The sequence below is a fragment of the Oreochromis niloticus genome, linkage group LG3 (genome assembly GCF_001858045.2).
Source record: "Oreochromis niloticus isolate F11D_XX linkage group LG3, O_niloticus_UMD_NMBU, whole genome shotgun sequence".
In the NCBI taxonomy this organism is placed as follows: domain Eukaryota; kingdom Metazoa; phylum Chordata; class Actinopteri; order Cichliformes; family Cichlidae; genus Oreochromis; species Oreochromis niloticus.
This window is the reverse complement of record NC_031967.2, coordinates 25,209,735-25,233,061: the sequence shown is the minus strand read 5'-3', so window position 1 is coordinate 25,233,061 and position 23,327 is coordinate 25,209,735. Positions and strand designations below refer to the sequence as shown.

At 40.3% G+C, this 23,327-nt stretch overlaps 1 protein-coding gene and 1 long non-coding RNA gene across 2 annotated transcripts in view; both read right to left on the bottom strand.

Annotated features, from left to right (window-relative positions):
• Nucleotides 1-23,327, bottom strand: part of LOC109194483 (titin) — a 722,900-nt gene that overhangs the window by 693,716 nt on the left and 5,857 nt on the right. The gene's annotated exons all lie outside the window — the stretch shown is intronic.
• Nucleotides 15,091-15,569, bottom strand: LOC112846267 (uncharacterized). The gene is made up of 3 exons (XR_003219166.1): nucleotides 15,536-15,569; nucleotides 15,253-15,372; nucleotides 15,091-15,146 (listed from the first exon to the last, which is right to left on the bottom strand). It is a non-coding gene; the product is annotated as an uncharacterized LOC112846267 (long non-coding RNA).

The window sequence follows — 23,327 nt, the reverse complement described above, 5'->3', positions numbered from 1 at the left end:
GAAGCATCATGCTCTGGGGGTGTTTTTCTGCATAGGGGACGGGACGACTGCACTGTATTAAGGAGAGGATGAACGGGACCATGTATTGTGACATATTGGGCAAAAACCTCCTTCCCTCAGTCAGAGCATTAAAGATGGGTCGTGCCTTGGTCTTCCAACATGACAATGACCCAAAGCACACAGCCAGGAAAACCAAGGAGTGGCTCCGTAAGAAGCATATTAAGGTTCTGGAGTGGCCGAGCCAGTCTCCAGACCTAAATCCAATAGAAAATCTTTGGAGGGAGCTGAAACTCCGTGTTGCTCAGCGACAGCCCCGAAACCTGACAGATGTAGAGAAGATCTGTATGGAGGAGTGGGCCAAAATCCCTCCTGCAGTGTGTGCAAACCTGGTGAAGAACTACAGGAACCGCTTCACCTCTGTAATTGTTAACAAAGGCTTCTGTACCAAATATTAAAAAATTTTCACTCAAGTGATCAAATACTTACTTGACACAGTAATTCACAAATAAATTGTTCAAAAATCATACAATGTGATTTCCGGATTTTTCTTTTTAGATTCTGTCTCTCACTGTGGAAATGCACCTATGCTGAAACTGTAGACCCCTTCATAACTTCTAAGTAAGAGAAGTTGCAAAATCACAGGGTGATCAAATACTTATTGACCTCACTGTAAATGCTGGAGCTGTAAGCTGTCATCCTGGCACTCAAGTAAGTTCTGTTGTGTCTGCAGGGGCACCATGTCATTGTCATAAGAGACAGGGCAGAAGTCAATCTTTTTCTTTTTTTTCCAGGGAGTCAACATTTTTCCATCTGTTCGTCTCCCTGCAGAACGATATCCCTCCCCTTGTGTGTGACAACCTGGCAAACCCATTTGCCTCCCCTCCATACTCCCTCCTCCAGTCATTCCTTTGCCAGGTCCAGACCGAGGAGGTGTGGTTGATCCTGGTGGCCCCACTTTGTCCCACATGGCCTGGTTTCCAGCTGTCCCACCACTCAGAAAAGGACTCCCTTTTCTGAAGGTCCTCCTGTCCCAGGTGAGGGGGTCACTGTTCCACCTTTTCCCAGTAGGGCTCAGGCTAGGTGTAGCTATGGGTGGACTCAAGAGCAGAAAACACGGAAGTTCGGGGGTTGCAGTGACAGAAGTTTATTTACAGTGAAAGGCTATATACAGGGAAGGAGTGTATTTACAAGACAGGACATGTATGGAAACATGGAGCCAGGACGTGCAGGGCAAACACACACTGGTGGCGCACTTGATCTCAGGGGGGAGGGATAATAATGCTAGTGGTGTTTTGCCGGAAACCGAAAAGAACATAAACAGGAAAATAAGCGAGAACTGGAGAGCTTACTTGATACAGTCTGACATATAGACTCAGAGAAGATGATCTCCACAAGCTCCGGTAGGCGGGCGAACAGTTACACAGACACCCCTGAAAAGGACAATACTCAGACACTAGACAACTGTCGTGCAGCTCCTTAAGAACGCTTCTGATGAAAGCGTCTGACGAGTAGCAGGTGTGCCAGAGGCTCAGTGAATTGCTGCCCCACCTACCTGTGCCATAAAAAGAAGACAAAAAAGCACACAAAGACAAAAAAAACCACAACAATAATCCGGTTCCACAATTGACATTATCCTGCAGTTTCTGTAGTCCCTGATCCAGCCTGATCCAGAAGTGAGAACACTACAGGAGTTTTTTACACCACCCACCAGGACTACTAATCCTTCTGCTGGTGGCTGTTGGCCTCCTGGTGAGGTCCACCAGCTGGACCCCCACAGTTGAAATGATCCTGCAGTTTCTGCAGTCCCAGCTGGAGGTGATAAATGTGCAGTTACCCTGCGAGGCATGGCGGCAGCAAACAAGGCTGTTCTCTTGGGTCATTTAGCACTTAATGAGGCCGACTCCTTAATTTCCCAGTTTCAGATGGACACCCAGTGACTTACAAGTAGAAGGATTAGAATATTTAACAGTCAGCCAAGCAGATTAATTCATTGCAATAAATAACTAAATTGCACCCTCTGTTGAATACCAGCTCTAAACACAACCCAGTGTTTATATTTGAGAGGTGTTTTTGCATGAGAAAGGTGGAGAATGACAAGGATCTGACTGTCTGAAGTTACACAAAGAAAAATATATTTATATGTGGTTTTGTGGGTAGAGAGAGTGACTGATTCTCTTGAGATTTCTTATTTCACATATACATACACTTTTGCAGTGACATGATGTAACCCAGGGACAGGGACCCTAGAAACAGTACAACAGTAAATTATTTCATTTTTCTTTTTAATGAAAAATTATTAACCTATGCCCATAAATAGAGCGCACAGCCCATCCAGTGAAAACCTTGTGCGCTGTCCATGGTGCTGAAGTTTTAACAGTTTAATAAATTTAATATTTCACTATTTCTAGACGTGTGCAATAAGATGTGTGTGCAAGATTTGATATTAATCTGATATCAAGTAAAATACAAGGCCTGTATCACTGATACTGATATCAGTACCAATACTTTATTAATTATTAACTACATCATCAGATTGCTAAATCTAAATAAATGAATTTTCATGGCCATTAAGTGTTTTCTTTTGTCCGTTGGATTATTAATTAGTCAAAACCTGGGACTGAAATAAAAAACAATAATCTATCACATCTAATAGTATTTTAACTACAGTAATCATACAGTATCCTTTTCACAATTAGCACAGCAGGGTAATTATATTGAATTAAATCTGAGCCATACTATATTTGGTATATTTGTTTCAATTCCTGTAATTGTTTTCATTTAAATGTTTCAGTGAGATAAATGTATTATATCAATGTTTTAGCATAAATGAGACTTTATGAGCTGGCTAAAGTAAGAAATAGCCAGTTTCACTTTGAAAATTAAAGTAATATAACTGAAATGTTACTATTACCACAGTTATCTACATAGATATTCTCTGCTTACTGCGTTGCTGGACGGTCCTGGTTAGCTGAGCACGTTTGCTTACTTGTTTGCCGGCACTGCTGAGTCAGGTGACAGTAAAAAATAAAACACAAGAGGAGACGCAAACTGTGGCTGCTCTGTGACACCTGAAAGCAGCAGCATTTACACAGACAGCCAGGTTGCCTCTTTGATGAAACTGCAGCAGTGCATACAGGAGAACAGAAACCGAAGTATCCAGCTCATTACACTCGTATTGATCAACATTGATACAAATGCTGGTATCAAAATTATCAATATTTGTGTAGGTTTCCTGCGAATGGAGCCTTAGCTTGACGCTCTGCTTAGTCCCTCTTTCCATATCCAAAAAACAAAACAACAGTCCTTGATAGTTTCTCAATATTTACTTCAAAAGTCCAAACAGGTACACAGCAACAGAATTCCAAATTATGAAAACTTATAAAGCTCAATTCAAAATGGATGAAGAGAGATTGCGAGGTCAAAAAACCATGTGGCTCCACTGTCCTCTCGCCCAACTTCCTGTTTTTTCTGCACTATCAAAATAAAAGCATGCATTTCAAATTAAACTGCATGTAGGCTCCTACATTACCGGCCCCTAATTGTTATCAATGTCTTTGAAACAATTACTCCAAAATCTTTAACTTAAATTAAAAGGTCTATGGCTACATTACTTAATTGAACTTCAACTATCTTAAAGAAATCTTCTTTCACTTTCCTCCACTCAGAGGAAACTAGTTCTTGACTTTCGAAGAGTGCATCAATTATCTTCGGCTTCTTGCAAAAGGCACAGCTTTGTAACTGGTCGACAAAGCTCATTGGTCTTGGTCTTTACTTTCACCTGACGCACCAGACCTTTCTGGTCAGGAAAGATCTCTACAATTCTTCCTAGTGGCCATGAATTTCTGGGTGCTGTGTCATCTACGATCAGCACAACATCACCAACATGGAAATTTCTCTTAGGTGTAGTCCATCGTTGACGCTCTTGGAGCTGCATGAGGTATTCCTTGCACCAGCGTTTCCAAAAAATGTCTGCAAGATATTGGATTTGTCTCCACCTGCGATTTACATATTGGGCATCCTTGCTGAAGATTCCTGGGGGTAATTCTGGTTTAACCTTCAGTAACAGGAGATGGTTGGGTGTTAAAGCCTCCAGGTCGTTGGGATCTGAAGATTCCTTTGTAATAGGCCTACTGTTTATAATAGCCTCAGCTTCACACAGTAAGGTGTGGAGACCTTCTTCATCCAACAATTGTTCTTTTACTGTGACGTTCAGAATTTTTCTCACTGAGCGGATGAGTCTTTCCCAGCTTCCTCCATGGTGAGATCCTGCTGGTGGATTGAAATGCCATTGGATCCCCCTTTGCTGCAATGATTTTACGATCATACTGGAGTTCCATTCTTTAATTGCTTTCTTTAACTCACTGTTAGCTGATCGGAAGTTGGTTCCATTATCCGAGTACATCTCTTTAACTTGTCCTCTTCTGGCAAGGAATCTTCTGATGGCGTTGAGACACGCATCAGTGTCAAGCGAAGATGCAACCTCCAGATGTACAGCTCTTGTGGTAAGACATGTGAAAATGACACCATATCTCTTTACTTGACTTCTTCCCCTTTTTACCAGGAATGGACCAAAGTAGTCAACACCTACTTTGGTGAACGGCGGGTCATCAGGCAGGATCCTGCATTTTGGTAAATCTGCCATTATTTGTTTGCCAGTACTTCCGTGTAGCCTTTTACAGGTGACACATTTTGACAAGAACCTTCTAATGGCTCCATTTGCTCCAGGGATCCAGAATTTTTGACGCAGATGAGCCAACATGTGATTCCGTCCAGCGTGAGCTGTAACATCATGGATATGTCTCAACACAAGCTGTGTGATATGTGACTCTTTTGGCAAGATGACTTGCTGCTTAGCATCATCTGGCATCGCTGCTCGACTCAACCTTCCTCCAACTCTTATGACTCCATCTTGCAGTACTGGAGTCAACTTGTAGAGAGAGCTACTTTTCTTCACCCTTTCATGTTCTTTCAGCATTGCCAAGTCCTGTTCAAAACTTTGCATCTGACAGTACTTCACAATTTCCATTTCTGCTTCAGCCAAATCATCACAGGTTAGATTTTTTCCCTTGAAAGTTTTCTTGAATTGGCTCATCCTGATTTCCTCACTCATTGTGCTTGCTTCTTTTCTCTTTGCTATTAATTCCTTAAGCAAACTCTTCAGTTTCATGAACCAGGCTACGGCACGCTTTAGCTTTGTCCAGGATGAGTAGTGATTCATCAGCTGGTCTACTGAGCCTTTGAGCCTTTGCATCTGAATGACATGTGTCTGAGCTTCTCTTTTGACCTCTAAGTCATCAAAATCCAGCATTCTGGGATCTGGATTCTTGGGCCACTGATCTTCTGAGCAGAATAGGAAACTTGGTCCCGAAAGCCAATTGGCACATTTTAAGAATGCTGCAACAGTCTGTCCCCTAGAGACATGATCTGCTGGATTCAAAGTGGTATTGACATATCTCCACTGCCGAATGTGAGAATGGCTCAAGATTACTGAGATCCTGTTAGAAACAAAGGTCTTGAATCTTGTGCCTTCACTATTCAAGTACTTTAGCACAGTCGTGCTATCTGTCCAAAAAACCGATTCATGCAGTTCTACTTCTAGTTCCTTCTTTAGAAGTTTATCCATCTTCACTGCAACTGTTGCGGCAATCAATTCCATTCGTGGGATGGTTGGACACTTCAAAGGTGCAACCCTTGCCTTTGCCATTACCAAGGTGGACTGAGTCTCGCCACTTGCATTGCGCAGCAACAGGTAGCTTGCTGTTCCATAAGCGTCTTCGCTTGCGTCAGCAAAATGATGCAGCTGCGCAAAGACTGGTGCACCGAAATGCTTTGACTTGATGCTCCTGTCAACTCCAAAGTCGTCAAGCCTTTGCAAATCTGCAACCCACTTATTCCAGCTCTTAATGACATCCTCTGGTAGGGGTTCATCCCAGCCGTATTTCCTCCGACATAAATCGTGCAAGATTTTTTTTGCACACAGAATCACCGGAGCAACGAATCCCAGTGGATCAAAGATGGAGCTGAGAAGGGAAAGCAGTCCTCTTCTAGTGTTTGGTCTGTCTTTAAGATTGATCTTGAACTTGAACTGATCCGATTCAGCACACCACTGGATTCCCAATGCTCTTTCCATCGGCAAATTACTCTCGTCCAGATTCAGAACTTTAAATCCTTGTGCTCTTTCTTCTTCAGGAATTGAGTTGAGCAACTTTCTGCTGTTGCTTGACCATTTTGTTAGTCGAAATCCGCCTTTTGCCAACATGTTCCTCAAGTCAGAACACAGGTTGATTGCTGCATCTTCCTCTGCAATTGACTTAAGACAGTCGTCCACATAAAAATTTTTCTTGACTGTTCTTGCAGCTTCTTGACCAAATTCCCTTTCGAAATCAGTAGCGCATTTCTGAAGTGCAAAAGATGCAACACTTGGCGAAGAGGTGGCACCAAAGATGTGGACCAACATTTTGTGTTCTGCAAGCTTCTCCTTGTAATTCCCATCAGGCCACCAAAGAAACCTGAGGAGATCCGTATCTTCCTTGCTGACTCTGACCTGGTGGAACATGGCCTCCACGTCAGCCATTACTGCCACAGTATCCTGTCGAAACCTCAGGAGGACTCCCACCAGTGAGCTTGTCAAATCCGGTCCCTGCAAGAGATGCTGGTTCAGCGATGTTCCTTGAAAGCTTGCCCCACAGTCGAAGACAACACGTAACTTTGCTTGACTGGATGTCTGACTCCATGATGAGGCAAATACCATGTTCGTCCCTCCATTGACTTACATTCAGCATTGTTCATTTTGATCGCATAACCCCTTTTTAGGATATCATCCATATATGCAACATATTCCTCGTAAAACTTGACATCTCTGGTGAATCTTTTCTGTAAGTTCAGCGCACGTTGCATTGCGACTTCTTTGTTGTTTGGCAAGCACAGTGTCTTGTTTCTCACTGGAAGACAAATACTATAATGGCCATCCTCCAGCTTTGCAGACTGAGACACCATGTTCAGAAACTGACGATCTTCCTTGGACATTTCAAGACTTTCATCTTGTCCCGCATCAGGAAAGTCCTGCTTAAACTGTAGCTGCCAGAGCTCTTCCAACCTGGCTACTGATATCCTATTCACAGTCACTTGTGCCAATCTGTTTCTCCCACTCACGTCGCCTCCACTCCTAAGTGGTCCATTTACTGTCCAACCTAATATTGTTCTCACTGCGTAGGGTCCATTGTCCACGCTGTTTACCACCTTAAGCGGTTCCATGGCTTTGGGAACATTCACTCCTATGAGTAATCCAACATCCGCTTGGATAGTGGGAAGTTTCACTTCCGTCAGGTGAGACCACCTGTCAACATCCTCCTGGCATGGGATATTGTTTTTACTTACAGGAATGTGGTTTTGTGCATACACCTCTGAAAGTTTAATAAACTGGCTACCATCCAGACTACTGACTTCCAGTCCAGTCACAATGCAGGTGTTCACAACGGATTCATTTCCCATCGTTCGGAGTGAGATTTTCGTAGTTCGTCCGTTCAGGTTCAATTGTTTTATCAGTGACTCTGTAGCAAAGGTGGCTGAGCTGCCTTGATCTAAGAATGCATATGTTGTTACTGTCTTGGTTCCTTTCTGGGCCTTGACACGTACTGGAACGATTGGAAGAATACAATCTTCCTTACCGGCCCCAGTCATGCTGAAAGTTGCTGTTGTTTGTACAAGAGCACTTGATACAAACTGTTGAGCAGTCTCCCTTGTTGTTTCTTCTTGTGAGTCCCTATTGGTGATGTGCAGCAGGGTAGGATGCAGTCGAGAGCATTCTTGACAATGGAGCTTGTCTTTGCAGCTGCTACTCATGTGACCATGTTTCAAACAGGCGAAACACAGTCCTATGCTTCTCAAAAACTCAATCTTGTCCTTATGAGGCTTGTCCTTGAGCTTTCTGCAGATTTGTAGGTTGTGTTGCTCGCCCTTGCAATAAACACAAGGTTTGGTGCTTGAATCCACTGGGACAGTCCGTGTTTTTGATGTCACTTGTTTGGCACTTTCTGTCTTGTTTTCCATTTGAGGGTCAGTGATGGCTGTTGTAAACACTTTCTTTGGTTTGAATGTCTCTGGGTATTGTGGCTTTGCTCTTTGTCTGAATGAGTCCTTCACACCTGTTGTAGTTTCCCTTATATTTCCATAAAGTGGGTGTAGCACGTACCTAACTTGCTGATTGATAAAGTTGACAAAATCCTTGAACTTAACTCTTTTCTTCCTTTTGTCTTGCAGGTCACAAGCATACTTTCGCCACGATTCTTTAAGTTTGTAAGGAAGCTTGTTAGCTAATGCCCTTAGGTTAGACGTATTATCCAAGTCTTCCATGTAGTTAACATCTGTCATTGCATTATAGCAGCCAGTGAGAAACAATGCAAAGGACTGTAGTGCAGTGCCATCTTCTGGCTTAATTGTCTGCCAATCTAAGGCCTCTTTTATGTAGGCTTCAGCTATCTTAAAGTCATCTCCAAAAAACTCTTTGAGCATTTGTTTCGCCTTTGTATAACCCACTGAAGGTTCCATGTGGATGCAACTTTTAACCAACTCATGGGGTTGTCCACTTGTGTACTGCAGCAAATACTGTAGACAATCACGATTATTATCAGTACGGCTTTCAATTCCATGTTCAATGGAACCGATAAAAGAGTTGTATTCAAGTGGATCTCCGTTGAAAGTTGGAATGGAGATGTCAGGTAATAGAGATGCCTTGTGATTCTTTACCAGGTACTCAGTGACGTTAACTTGCTGAGAAATGGCTTGACACAAACTATCGAGCACAGGTTCACCAGCCCTTTGAGTGTTTGGCGCAGGTACTGTCCTTTCTTGCATTGGTGTCTGCACATTGTCGTCGTTGTAGGGTGCAGATGAGACATAATGCGATGTTGGGTGGAATGTGGTTTTAATCTCAGTTATGCCATTCTGATCATCATCTGCAAAAATGCTCATGTCTGGCTGTGTATCTTCATATTTTTGCAAAACTTCCAGTTTTGCATCTGACTCAGCAAGGGCAGTCTGCATTGCATGCATTTCCTTTTTAGCCTTTATTGCAGCCTCTCTTTGTTTTTCTTCTGCCTGCAATTGAGCCTCCTTTCCTTTCATTTCTGCATACCAATCCGCTTCTTCCTTTTCTATTGCCAAACTCTTCTCCAGAGCTGCAGCCTTTGCCTTTAATGCAGCACGCTCCATTTCTACCTTTAATCTAATAGAGGAAGATGTAGAGGAAAGGCTTCCACGTTGTGATCCAGATCTACTGGAGTGTTTGCTTGCCGACTTTGATAATATGGACCTATTATCTGCTTGCTTTCCTATGTCATCCTCTCTGTTCTGTTCAGAGCGTTTCATGACTTCATTCATCCACCCTTCACATTTCCAAAAGAAATCATTCAGGGACTTGTTCTTTGGATCAAACCAACTATTTTGATCTTCCAAAAACTCATCTTCACTCATAAGTTGTTGCAGTTCAGAATTTAGGCTAGTAAAGTCTTGCTGCAAAGAGCTAAAATCAACTCGTAATTTATTTTTAACGAGGTCAACATTTGCATCATCTTCCATTAGTTGCTCAATTTCTTTTTTCATGCCTGTTAATTGGGAGAGCTTATGTTTACGTGCATTGACATTTCTAGTCTTGCAGTCTTCCACAGCCTTCTCAGTCATTTTTACAATCCTTTTTCCACTGTTTTGTTCATCCATGGCAGCGAAATTCCAAACTCAATCAATACACATGCACCTCAGCAAATTGAAAAAAGGGCAAGGCAATTTAAAACTTACTGTTTTCCATCTTCAGTTTTTCCTTGGTTCGGTATTTCCTTCTTTCTTTATAGTCAGGTGTTTTCAAACTCCATTAATCCGTGAAGAGCAGGTTTTTTGACTAATGTAGGTTTCCTGCGAATGGAGCCTTAGCTTGACGCTCTGCTTAGTCCCTCTTTCCATATCCAAAAAAAAAACAACAGTCCTTGATAGTTTCTCAATATTTACTTCAAAAGTCCAAACAGGTACACAGCAACAGAATTCCAAATTATGAAAACTTATAAAGCTCAATTCAAAATGGATGAAGAGAGATTGCGAGGTCAAAAAACCATGTGGCTCCACTGTCCTCTCGCCCAACTTCCTGTTTTTTCTGCACTATCAAAATAAAAGCATGCATTTCAAATTAAACTGCATGTAGGCTCCTACAATTTGGATTGATCCGACCACGACTACTATTTATTTGAGTCCAATAAAACTCATTTAAAAGTTTTATTGAGCTTGTGGAACTTGTGGAATTTTAAAAATAAAACCGTATTTTTAAAGTTTGTTAATGTAAATGCTTTGATCACTATGACATCCATCCAAGGCCTGATTATTTTCATGATAGGGTCCAAAGTCAATATCATCCGTCTGTTCTCTCTGTTCTTCAGTCATATCAACACGTTCTCACTCCTTACAATAGATTATAAACGGATTAATGTCTCCCTCTATTGGCCACCAGCTGTAAGCACACAGTCCAGTTATTGTACTTGGAAGCTGTGTTCAGAGTAGAGATGGCACGATACCACTTTTTTTATGTCCGATACCGATACCGATATCATAAATTTGGATATCTGCCGATACCGATATGAATCCGATATAGTGTGTTTTTTAATCAATAAAACTGTTTTTTTTAATATCTTGCTGCATTTTGTATACGTTCATACTCAAGTTTAAATAAACAACAACACTAAAGCTATTCTGTTATACCTGTATGTAAAAAATAGACTGCACCCAAAATATTTCATAGTTCAGCAATACTGATCAATCTAATAAACTTAAACCTACTCCATCCTCCCTATTCTGGTATTTTAAAGAGTACTTAGCAGAAATATTAAGCAACCTAACTAATAGGGTTGCAAACTCCCAGCAAAAAAAAAATAGGGAACCACCCCCCACCCCCCCACCTCATGATGCTTAAGTGACGTAATCAACTTTAATTTGATGCAGTGTGAAAAAATTGCACAGAAATAAACTATTTTCCAAGAATAATTAAATGGATTCAACATCTTTCTTCAACAGAATTGCAGAATTCACAGATGGTACTTTCCCAAAGGAAAAAGTATTATAGCTTACTAGGGTATATTAGACTTAACAGTTACTATATACAGTAATGGACTTCTATACATTTTACATTAGATTAAATTTTGGGTGTCAGATTCAGATAATTATTTGTTAAAAGCTAGACATTTTAAATGAGAATAAGAAAGAAAAGTATGTCTTTGTGCCCCCTTTTCCCTGTTCATGCCCTATCGGCCCCCCTGGCTAAACTTTGCTAGATCCGCCCCAGCACAGTTACCAGCCGTCAGCTATGTAGAAAAGGATCCTGGTCTAGAAAGTAATATTAAATAAATTCTAACAACAGCTTATCAAGGTTAAACGTGCTGCTGTTGTTCAGCCGCTGGTTTCCTCTTTCTGGTGCAAAGTGGGCCAAAAACAAAGAAGAGAGACGGATCGCGACAGAAAAGCCGATCAGCTGATCATTAAGCAGTTTCACGATTGAAGTAGCAGCAGGAAGAGGCAGTCGCTCCATATATCGGTTGTTAAGCTTAATGTGGGAATGCTTTACAAACATTCAGAGATGAACTTACACACTTGCTTTACTTCTCTCTGGGATAACTTCCTCGGAGATGAAATGCTGGTTTGGTAGCGAAGCTCCAAATACACACAGCCGCTATGTCACATGACGCATACTGCTCCGATGTGCTACTGTTATGAGCTGAGTTACGCGTGTGGCAAGTTTTGTGAGGTGCTTTTTTGATATTTTAAGGATCGATTACATTTTTTATTTCTCGCCGATATCCGATCCAGTAATTTAGGTCAGTATCGGACCGATACCGATACGTAATATCGGATCAGTCCATCTCTAGTTCAGAGTTTGACATGGGAAATATGGGACAAGGAACTATAACTTTATATCCACACTGACACTTAAAGCCTGTAACAGGACCTACATTGAACACTGATGTCTCTCTGATGTGGAGAATAGATGACTTCAAATGTTCTGTTAGCAAGATGTCAGGTAGCAATGAAGTAAAAACAGAATAACTAAAAGAACATATCATAAATGGTGATAAGAACAGCTGGTTAGGAAGCTGGATTTCAAGGAGGAAAGCCACACAGATGCAAACTAAAATTAATGTGCATCTAAAAAGTAAAATATGAGAACTTACATTAAACAATGACTTGATGGTTCTTTGATAATAAATAAATAGCTTCAAATGTTCTAGTAACACGTGATGTAGCAATAAAATGAACACAGAAGGACTAAATGAGCAGATCATAAATCAACAATCAGGAAAACAATTGCTTATGAAATTCTCGCTGTGCTCTTTGTCTGAACTCCTTGTTTCCTCTCTGCTGTGTGAAGTTTGATGAGAACATGAATCAATCATAAATCTGCTGAAAGGAAGACTTGTGGCTCAAACCACAGGCTGTGTTTCCTCTTCTCTGTGTGGCTCAGCCATAAATCATGAGCGCCTTCAATTTCAATGCATAAAAAAGTCATGAAGCAGAAGAGAAAGTTAGAAACTATATTTTAAGTAGTTTAAAAGTGATTTGAATTTTTACAGCTCACTTTATTGAACAGATGATAAAGACATTACAGTGGAATAACATACATAAAATAGAAAATTAAGATTTATGTGTCATACACAGAGTTATCATGGTCTTGCTGAACATGTGACTGACACTGTCAAAATAAATCGGTATTACATGAAAGTATGAGCTGGACCTCCTGAGAAAACTGGGAAAACTCTGCTACACAGTAAAAAGGCTGCTGAGCATAACGTCAGAGCAGTTGTTACTTCCCATTATGTTGATAGCTTTAGTTCATTTTGGAGGGTTGTAAAGTGTTTGAAATGACAGCGAGTGTCTTTAAATGAATGCTGTCTTTCAGTGGATTCATGCACAACACTGAACAGCTGTAACATGTACTCTCAGTCTGACACACAACAACAACACACTTTATTTATATCACACTTTTATTAACAAAGTTGCAAAGTGCTTCACAGAAAGACATTTATAATATATTACAAATAAAATAAATAATTAAAAAGATTAAAAAAAAAAGATCTACAGTATATTAAAGTAAATAAAAATTATTATCTAAGGGGAGAGAAACAAGTGAAACACACTGAACGATTCTTTCTGAAGGAAATATAAACTCAGACTATCAGGATCATTGCTTTGAATTCAAAATCTTCTCCTTTTCACTCAAAGTGAAAACAGCTTTGATGAATTGAATGTAATGAGATGAAATACTGTCAAAATAAAACAGGAAGTACATGAACAGACGAGCTTGTGGCAGAAACGGGGATAAACAAACAGGGAGACAAAAGATGAAAGAGAAGGAGAAGACAAAACACACTGACACTACTAAGACACACGGAGGGCGAGTGAGCAGAAACATGGATGACATGACAGACTCTCACAATAGACACAGGGATGAGACAAACACACAAGTGGAACCTCACAGACAGTAAAGCATAAACTGGAAATACAAGAAAACTCAGAAACATAGAAAGAACTAAACTCCTGGCTAAACTGTATAAACTTAAACTTAGACCATCTTCACACTTTCACAGAGAGACTCACAAAAGCAAAATAACCTCAGAATCTTTGGTCAACGACCCAGCACCCTGACAGATTGACATTATTGTAGTCAGAGCTCTCCTCTGCGTCACCACGTTGCCCTGTTGAGTTGATCAAATGAAAGCATTTCAAAACAAACTCCCTCTGTTCTCTGCTTAAACGCATTTATTATCAGTGAGAATAATTACCATTGTATAATTTACATTTTAAATCTTGCATTTTGTGCACTCACTTGTCTTGTTAATGACTTTGAGCTGAATCACAGATGCGACATTGGCGTAAACATCTTCTGCTGGACCTGAAATAATAATCTTACTGATGTTAATGTTCCCTTCCGTGAATCTCTAAATTATTGGAGGGGTTTGTGTGTCCCATGGATCCCAGGGGCTATGTTGTAGTAGGAGGAGAGGGGGGGTTGCCTCCTGGTAGGGTCTCCAATGGGAAGTTTTATCCGGTCCCTCACCCAGGACCAGACAAAGAATTTAAAAAAAAAAAAAAAAAAAAACATGAATGAAAGGAACAGTTCATTCTGCCCTTGAAAGGGTTAATGGGGTCCTGCCATGAAGCAAGGCCTGGGGAGGGTGCCTAAGAGCAAGCGCCTTGTGGCCAGGCATTGGTCCATGGGGCCCGGCTGGGCATAGCCCAAAAAAAGGACATGGGCTCACCCTCCTATAGGCCCACCACTCACAGGAGGAGAGGGGAGCAGATTGGTGCTACGTACACTGTACCGGTACGTCAAGATGAAGAGAGAACTGACCGTAAAAGTTAAGCTCTCAATCTACATTTCTACCCTCACTTATGGTCACAAGCTCTGGGTTAGTGACCCCAAAGAATGAGATCGTGGAAATAAGCTTACTTCGAAGGGTGGCTTGCTTCTCCTTTAGAGATAGGGTTAGGTGTTTGGCCGTGTGGGAGGGGCTCAGAGTAGAACCACATTTGAGGTGGTTCGGGCATCTGACAAGGATGCCTCCTGTGTGAGGTTTTTCAGGCATGTCCCACTGTGAGGAGACCCTGGGGCAGACCCAGAAAATGCTGAAGAGATTATATCTCTGGGCTGGTATGGGGAAGCCTTGATGTTCCCCCAGACAAGCTGGAGGATGTGGCCTCTCTGTTTAGGATGCTGCCCCACGACCTGGCGCCCAAGCGTAAGAAAATGGTTGGACGCATAGACTTCAATGTTAAACATAGTTATTGTATAATCATCCAGCTTCCACAAGCTCTATATTAATGAAAGTTTATACTTTACCATTGTCAGAGTTTTCAGATCTTCTGATTATCTCATAGCCACAATGATCACCTGCAGGTCAGAGAAAATCAGTCACCTCATGTCTGTGATGCTATTTTAAAAAAAAAAATATTATTGAAAATAACATTTATATTAAAAGCTGCAGCAGATGTAATAAGTACAGTCTTGTTGCAAACAGCAGCATAATATTATAAATAGATGGAAAACTAACCAGTAAGAAGAGAGGAGTACACTGGCTGCTGATGATGTTGGTTAAACGTCTGCTCATTAGCAGCACCTTTATTAAAATGTAAAATAATACTTTTGCATTTACATGGACCTCATGATGCATTTGTGTCTTTGAATGATAAAGAGTTTGTGTTAAGTAAAGGAAAAGGTCTCACTGTTGGTTCTTCTGCAGCGATACAACAAGAGCAGGAGAATAATAATGAGAGAGACTCCACAAACCAGTCCAACAATCAACCACACAGGAGATGAAGAGCTGTCAGCTCCTGACACAGTTACTGTGACAACAAACAAAAATGCATCTATTATTAATATAATATAATAATAGTGAAAATGTCATAAAATTGTTATATAACATTTTTTCAAAACAGAGATCTTATTTTCCTTCTTAGTCATCAAACTCATTTACAAAAATCCATCACATGTTTTGATCCTGCTCACCTTTAACTGACATCCAGCTCTGTGCTGACTCTCTTCCTGAGTACTGACACTTGTAGAAACCTTCATCAGACTTTGACACTGCAGAGATCTTCAGCTCCCCTCGGGTATCATTTTGAATAAGTTTGTCATTGTGATAGAAAAACACATTGGAAAGTATTTTTTGTGTTCTCAAACTGCAGCTCAGACTAACAGAAGCTCCCTCAGTCACAGGATGAACAGGACTCACCAGGATAGGACCATGACCATCATCTGTGACACAATCACACACAATTTTTCAGTCACATCAGCTGGTGCACACTTTTAGAAAAAGCTGACAAACAATAATAAGAACAGATTGTACAAATGTTTTTCATCATGAAGATCTGATCTTGTATAAAAAGATCAGTCTACTGTGTGTGTTTTATTTTTATGACATAAATTACAAACATAAAGCAAAGCTGGGACAAATGTTCATGTGATGTTTGAATCATGCAAATCCAAGAAGTAAATGTATAATAACATACTCTGTACAGTGATGTTGACTGCACTGCTGAACTCTCCTGATCCAGACTCACACCAGTACACTGCAGTATCTGACTTTGATGTGTTGATGTTACATGTGGATCCAGTCATTCTCCTACAGTCAGAGTACAGTCGGCCGTCCTCAGAGAACTTCCTCACTCTCCACTCAGTGAAGTTTCCCTCACAGGTCAGTGAGACAGAGTCAGAGGTGAAGTGTTGCACTCTGTCAGGACTCACTGTGAGAGACGCTGCTGAATGAACATCTGGAAACAACATGCAGTGAAGAGACAAAGCTCACAGATGTTAGGATTCAAAATATCACGGTGGAAATATACGTTTGACTTTTGTGTGGTTCACAGGAGTCCTGCTAGTTATGCAGCCACATTTACAGACGTTCAAATCATCAACATGAAGATTAAAATTCCTCAAACTGACCTGCAGACCAGACAAACTTTGGTTGACTGTGATCAGTGTGATACTCTGGGTCTCCTCTTCCAGCTCTGCACACATATCCTGCTGTGTGTGTCTGTCCATGAATGATGTAGGAGTCCTGTGCAGTCCCACTGCCATCAGGTAGCAGCTCATAACTGGAGGATTTCTCTGATAGATCAGGAACAGCTTTATACCAGTAGAAGCTCCATCCTGCAGACAGATGTTCAACCTCACAGTTCAGAGTTACTGAGGCTCCAGGACTCAGCCATGATGGAGACACAGTGAGGACAGGACGGGGTTTATCTGTTCAACAAAGATTTTCTCTCAATGTTTCGTCTCTTAACTCTGAATTCAATGTCACTAAAATGTTGACTCACAAATATTTATGATGAACTTTAAGAGTGAGACTATCTAAACATGTCAAATATCTCAACATGTACTAATAAAAACACATTTTTACAAACTGTTTCTATTTCCAGGTTAAATGAACTATGACTCTACTTACTGTCAGAAACTGTCAGTGTGACTGAATCACTCCACTCTGTTGTTTTATGCTGTGAACTTTTCATTCTGCCCTTACAGCGATAGTTTCCACTGTTGGATGATGAAGCAGATCTAATCCTGTATTCATTTTGATTTGGAGCTTTTATCCTGCTGTTTGTTTCCCACTCATAATCCCACTCAGTGTCTCCTCCATGGATCTCACATCTGACAGTGATCGTCTCTCCTCTGTATATCTCAGACCAGTTTGGATACAGAGTCACAACAGGCCTGTTTGAGGCTGTTACTGTTCAAGAAAGTACAATAAAAACACATGAATGTCAAAAATGTTAATGCCTTTTGTTCTTCATCTTCCTCCTTAATCAGGAATTTGACTTCATTTTAAACTCACCAGTTTTCCCAATCCTGACTGACTGGCTGTCCTCTGTGTAGTAAACTGGGTTTCCTCTTCCTCCTCTGCACCTGTAGAGTCCTTCCTGTGAGACACTGATTTGTCCATTTGAGTGGAAAACTGCATCTTGTGTGGTCAGGGCTTCAGAGGATTTCTCATCTCTGTACCAGTAGTATTTCCATCCAGATGATGATGATGGGTTCACAGAGCAGGTCAGGGTCACACTGCCCCCTACTGGAACAGCTGTGTTATCAGCTCTCAGTTTGGCCTTTGGTTTATCTGCAGTTCAGTTTAGAAAAAGAACAAAAGTCAATGACTGAATCAAACCAGTTGAAATAACTTGGTGGAAATATGTAAATAATAAATATCACATAACTTTAATGGTGAAGCTACAACAAACTGTACAACTATCACACAAATACAACACTAATCTTTCATATTTAATTTGCTGCATTTCTAAGTTAAAAACACACATGAGGAACAATCAGTGGATTTAATGTTTCTTAGTGGATGTGGTGGAGCAGCTGAGACAGATTCAGCATTTGTTCTGCATTTCATCTTTCATGTATTAGAGCTGCACAGCAGAGAAGTTACTCTCATATGTTTTGTTCTCTTCACTGTGAATAAAAAGCTGCTGTTCAGGTTTTTGTTGTTGGAATAAAAACTAAACATTTTACTGACCAACATGAAAGACAGTTATAAAGCTGTAAGAAAGAAGAAGTGCTTTTTCCTTATTTAGATACTCTGGATGAAAGATCTTACATGATACAGTCAGTGTGATGATATCACTCCACTCTGAGAAGAAATAGTCCCTTCTGCCCCGGCAGCTGTATCCTCCACTGTCAGACTCAGTAGCTCTGATGATTCTGTATTCATTGGATGTTGGAGGTGTGTTTAACTTGGCTGCTCTCCATTCATACGTCCACTGAGCTCCTTCACCTCCCTGAATCTCACATCTGACAGTGACTGTCTCACCGCTGTATATCTGAGTCCAGGATGGCTGCAGGGTCACAGTGGGCTTACTGGGAACTGTTCACAGGAAAATATCCAGTTAGAGACAAATAGAAACATAAAGACAAAAAAAATAAGACGGAATAAATTCTTCTATTTATCAAGAGTTGTCTCTCATCTCAGGTTTAATTAACACACAGTTGTTGAATAAAATTGTTAGCACAGAACACAAAATGACCTCTTAGTCTGGCAGAAATAAAAAAATAATTAAACTCAAAAGTCTCCATAACTGTGACGTCACTGCTGTCCTCTGTGTAGTAAACTGGATCTCCTCTCCCTCCTCTGCAGTGGTACAGACCTCCTTGTGAGACACTAATAACTCTGTTTGCTTCATTTCCTCTCATGAGCTGAGCTTTAGAAGAGACTGAATCACGTCTGAACCAGTCAAACTTCCAGCCAGCAGAGCCCTCCACAGAGCAGCTCAGTGTCACACTGCCCCCTGCTGGTATGATTGAACTTTGTGCTGTCAGTGAGGCTCTGGGTTTACTTGCTGTTGAAGACACAAAATAAGTAAAACAATAAAACATAATCAAGAATAAACTTGTTACAGTACTGATCACACTTTAAACACTGATTAATTTAACAACAAACACAAACAGTAATTAGTAATCCTGCATGTAGGGATGGGAGTAGAGAACTGGTTCCCAGTAGTCAAAGTCCTAGGAATCATTAGTCTCTGCCTGTTTATCGATCCCACTTATCTGTTCTTGAACTCTCGCTTTCAGTTTGCAGTAACAGTTTTCCTGTTAAGACAGATGTAAACATTAAAACATTAAATGTCAGCATGAATCATGGTCCAACTCACATGAAACTGTCAGTCTGAAGGCATCACTCCATCCTGTTAAGAGATAGTCACTGCTACCCCGACATCTGTAGTCTCCACTGTGGGACACTGAAACTCTGCTGATCCTGTATTCACTGGATGTTGGAGGGCTGTTTGTGTTGGGTGCTGTCCATTCATATTTCCACACCTTTCCTTCACCTCCCTGAATCTCACATCTGAGAGTGATTGTCTCACCAGTGAATATCTGAGACCAGCTGTGCTGCAGTTTCACAGCAGCCAAAACTGTTCAACAAACAAACACAAATATTAAACTGAAAAAATCATAAATCATATTTATAAATTGTTACTTCAGTTTAATCATGATTTTTCATTTTATTTCACAACAAAATTTCACCCTCACCTTGTTTCTGAATTGTAACTGGAGCACTGTCCTCTGTGGAGAAAACTGGATCTCCTCTCCCTCCTCTGCAGTAATAGATGCCTCCTTCTGAAATACTGATAGTGTGCTCTGATGTTCCAGCTCCTATTTTCTGAGCTCCAGAAAACTCTGAATCACGTCTGAACCAGTCAAACTTCCAGCCAGCAGAGCCCTCCACAGAGCAGCTCAGTGTCACACTGCCCCCTGCTGGTATGATTGAACTGTGTGCTGTCAGTGTGGCTCTGGGTTTACTTGCTGTTGAAGTTACAGGAAAAAGTTCATCAGATTGTCACTTGCTTCAGGAAGAACTTTGTTATAGAAATGATCAAACTTTAAACATTCACTCAGTCATTTAGCTTCTAGCACCAAACAGAAAATATTTACCTGCATGTGACACATTAGACTGTCTTCATACAAAACTATGAACTACAGATTCCCTTTGATTTGTTCTTCATCTATTCAAAGACAAATGCTGCACAAACAAATTACTTTTATATGTTTTATGTCCTCTCTGCATTTCCCTTCAATAATACTCTGAAATGTCACTAGACTAGGGCTGCCACAAACGATTATTTTGATAGTCGACTAATCAGATCGTGCAACCATTGGACGTAAAATGTACAGCTTATTGCACCAGCAGCATCTCCTCTTATATAACTATCATTAACTTTCAGCTTCAAGTGTTTAAGGTATGTGCTAACTAAAAATAAAGACAAGATGATAGTTTATTCAATTTTAATGAAATTTGCAGATTGTTTCGTTGAAGTTTAATAAACTCAGCCGTCTGCTCCTTGCTATCTAAAATATAACAGGACACCAGAGTATATTCTCGAGCACCTCACACTTCTGATAATCAGTTTTTTGTTTGACGTTTATTCAGCTGTGTAAAAACTATAACTTTAATCTCAGCCAAACTGATTTACTCAGGAACAAATAAAACACTGAAAAAAGCCAAACAATAACATTTTTAAGTTATCTAAGTGACTTACATATCATGTTTACCTGAGTAGTGAAAGACCGCGGGAATCTGAAAACGATGTGCCGGGAGTTCGGTGTTCTCACCAGCTCTACTGAGCCTTGAACCCCGGCTAGCTATCGAGCTGGTGGGTAACAAGTGTCTCCGAAAACGTCGGAGCACTTTTGCAAATATGTGATGTCTTGGACAGCCTTCGTCGCGGCGCTGTAACGTAATCAGCCTACAAATGCGGCCTCCGAAGGATGCGACCCCTGAATTTGGACACAGCTACGATACCGGAGACTGCTTCTTCTTCTTCGGGGTTTAATGGCAGCTGGCATCCTTGTACATGCAGTGCTGCCATCTTTTGTTTCATTCCGTTATTACACTCTTAAATCCTACTACTTATTCCTGCGTCTTTTGGGATCATACAAAGCTTCAAACGACACGTCGACTATTAAATTAGTTGTCGACGAATTTGATAGTCGACATAATCGTGGCAGCCCTACACTATACTTAATGGTGTCTGTTATTGTTAGAGCAACGTGACCATCACTCATCACTGACATGGATCCACATCAAGTTTAGGTAGTTTTCTATCATTTAAAACATAATTTCCAATACTGTAAACAACTGATTCACATAGAAAAACTCAACAATCAGAGAGGCTGACACACTCCAATCAGCTCTACAATAAAATAAGACCACATAGAAGTCTGTTAAGTTTTATTCAGCTAAAAAAAAAAGAAAAAAAAGATGGAGTCTGTGTTCCTCATGAGACCAAACTAACTAAACTCTAAACCTATGGAGGGTCTCAAATGTCAAAATCAATTAATTTAATACATCATTCAATAATTTATTTAATGTTTCATTGATTATTTAAAATGGGAAAAAATTACATAACTGTGTTGTGTAATTAATGAGTTTTACTTAATTATTACTTTATTACTAATTGTAAAAAGCTTCATAACTGCACAGTGTTACTGAAGTTTAATGTCTCACTGGAGCGCATGTTGAACTTTTTCACTTTATGTTCATATGTGTTAAATTATCCGTTTTTGTAATATAAACAAAAACTGTCTGTTATCATGTTTGAAAGTCTACTAGACTAAAAAAATCTGATTTGTGATTTTATTTAATAGGCAGATGACTAATTTTCCCAATTAAAGGTTAGATTAACTAAATAAGTAACCTTAAATAATCTGGATGAAAGATCTTACATGACACAGTCAGTGTGATGATATCACTCCACTCTGAGAAGAAATAGTCCCTTCTGCCCCGGCAGCTGTATCCTCCACTGTCAGACTCAGTAGCTCTGATGATTCTGTATTCATTGGATGTTGGAGGTGTGTTTAACTTGGCTGCTCTCCATTCATACATCCACTGAGCTCCTTCACCTCCCTGAATCTCACATCTGACAGTGACTGTCTCACCGCTGTATATCTGAGTCCAGGATGGCTGCAGGGTCACAGTGGGCTTACTGGAAACTGTTCACAGAAAATATCCAGTTAGAGACAAATAGAAACATAAAGTCATTTTGAAACCTGATTTTCTTTTTGCTGTTGTTCAGAGGAGAAAGTTTTACTGCATCCTGGTGACATTTTGACTGTAAATGAAGCTGGATTTAAAAATAAGTGTTTACATTTATTTAATGTGTGGTACACGTGTGTGGTGGCCCACCGGTGTATCTGACTCACACAGCCTGTTCTCCACACACTCCACATTTATAAAGTGCTCTACAAATCCTAACATTACAGCTAACAGCTGCATTTTCCCTTTGAAGAACCACTTACTGCTACAGAGACAGGGAGTGAAGGTGGACAGTATATCCTTGTTTTTTATGGCAACAAATTTACCTTGAAAGTGGTACAACTGTGTATAATATGATTCACAATCGTAAAGTAAGATTTACAAATGTGTGCAGTGATTTGTGTGCAACTATTTAACAAATGTTTCGACAAACCTGAGTAACTGCTGATCATTGGGGCACAAATTTTAACATCCAGATTTTTTTTTCAGATTTCTTTCTTTAAAATTCAATATGGCCTCAAATATTTATCAAGATATACATTTGAAAATTTGCGATAACGATATAACTGATGATATAATTGATGTGAGACAAAATACTTTACAACTCCACAACTTTATTAGTGGAAAAAAAAAACATCAATGTATTTTCACTTAAACAAGCAGCTGTTTTTTATGTGCATTAAATCTATATAAAAATTTAACAGTGCAAATGAAAATTCTTTGCTGACAGTTTAACCAAAAATGGGCTGACATATCCTGAGCATAACCATGTATAATATCCACAAAAGTTAAAAAGAGGTGCTTTGCAACATTAAACTGCAGTGTGTCAAATAAATAAGTCAAATGTGTATTTTTCGGACCATAAGATGCATGAGATTAGAAGGAGCATTAAGCGAAACAAAACAGTCAGATAAGTCAAACTTTACTCAACTCATTCTTCTTGCTTCCTCCACTTCTGTAAAATGAAGTGGCAAACCGTCCTGGCTTTATGAATATGGGCTACAAGCAGGGGCGGATCTAGAAGGGTGGCATGGGGTGGCAAGTGCCACCCTAAAATGATCCCTTGCCATCCCAAGTGCCACCCCAAGTGCCACCCCAGTTTTGCATATGACAGTGTTGTTTACTAAAATAAGATAGCATTAACAGTTTGAGCGTAGTTACAGTCAACAGTGAATATAAATGCTAAAACTGAATATATTGCATAGTGTCCCCCCCCCCACTATTAACAAATGGTTCAGCCCATAGCAGGACCGGCTTTTTTCTTGTTTT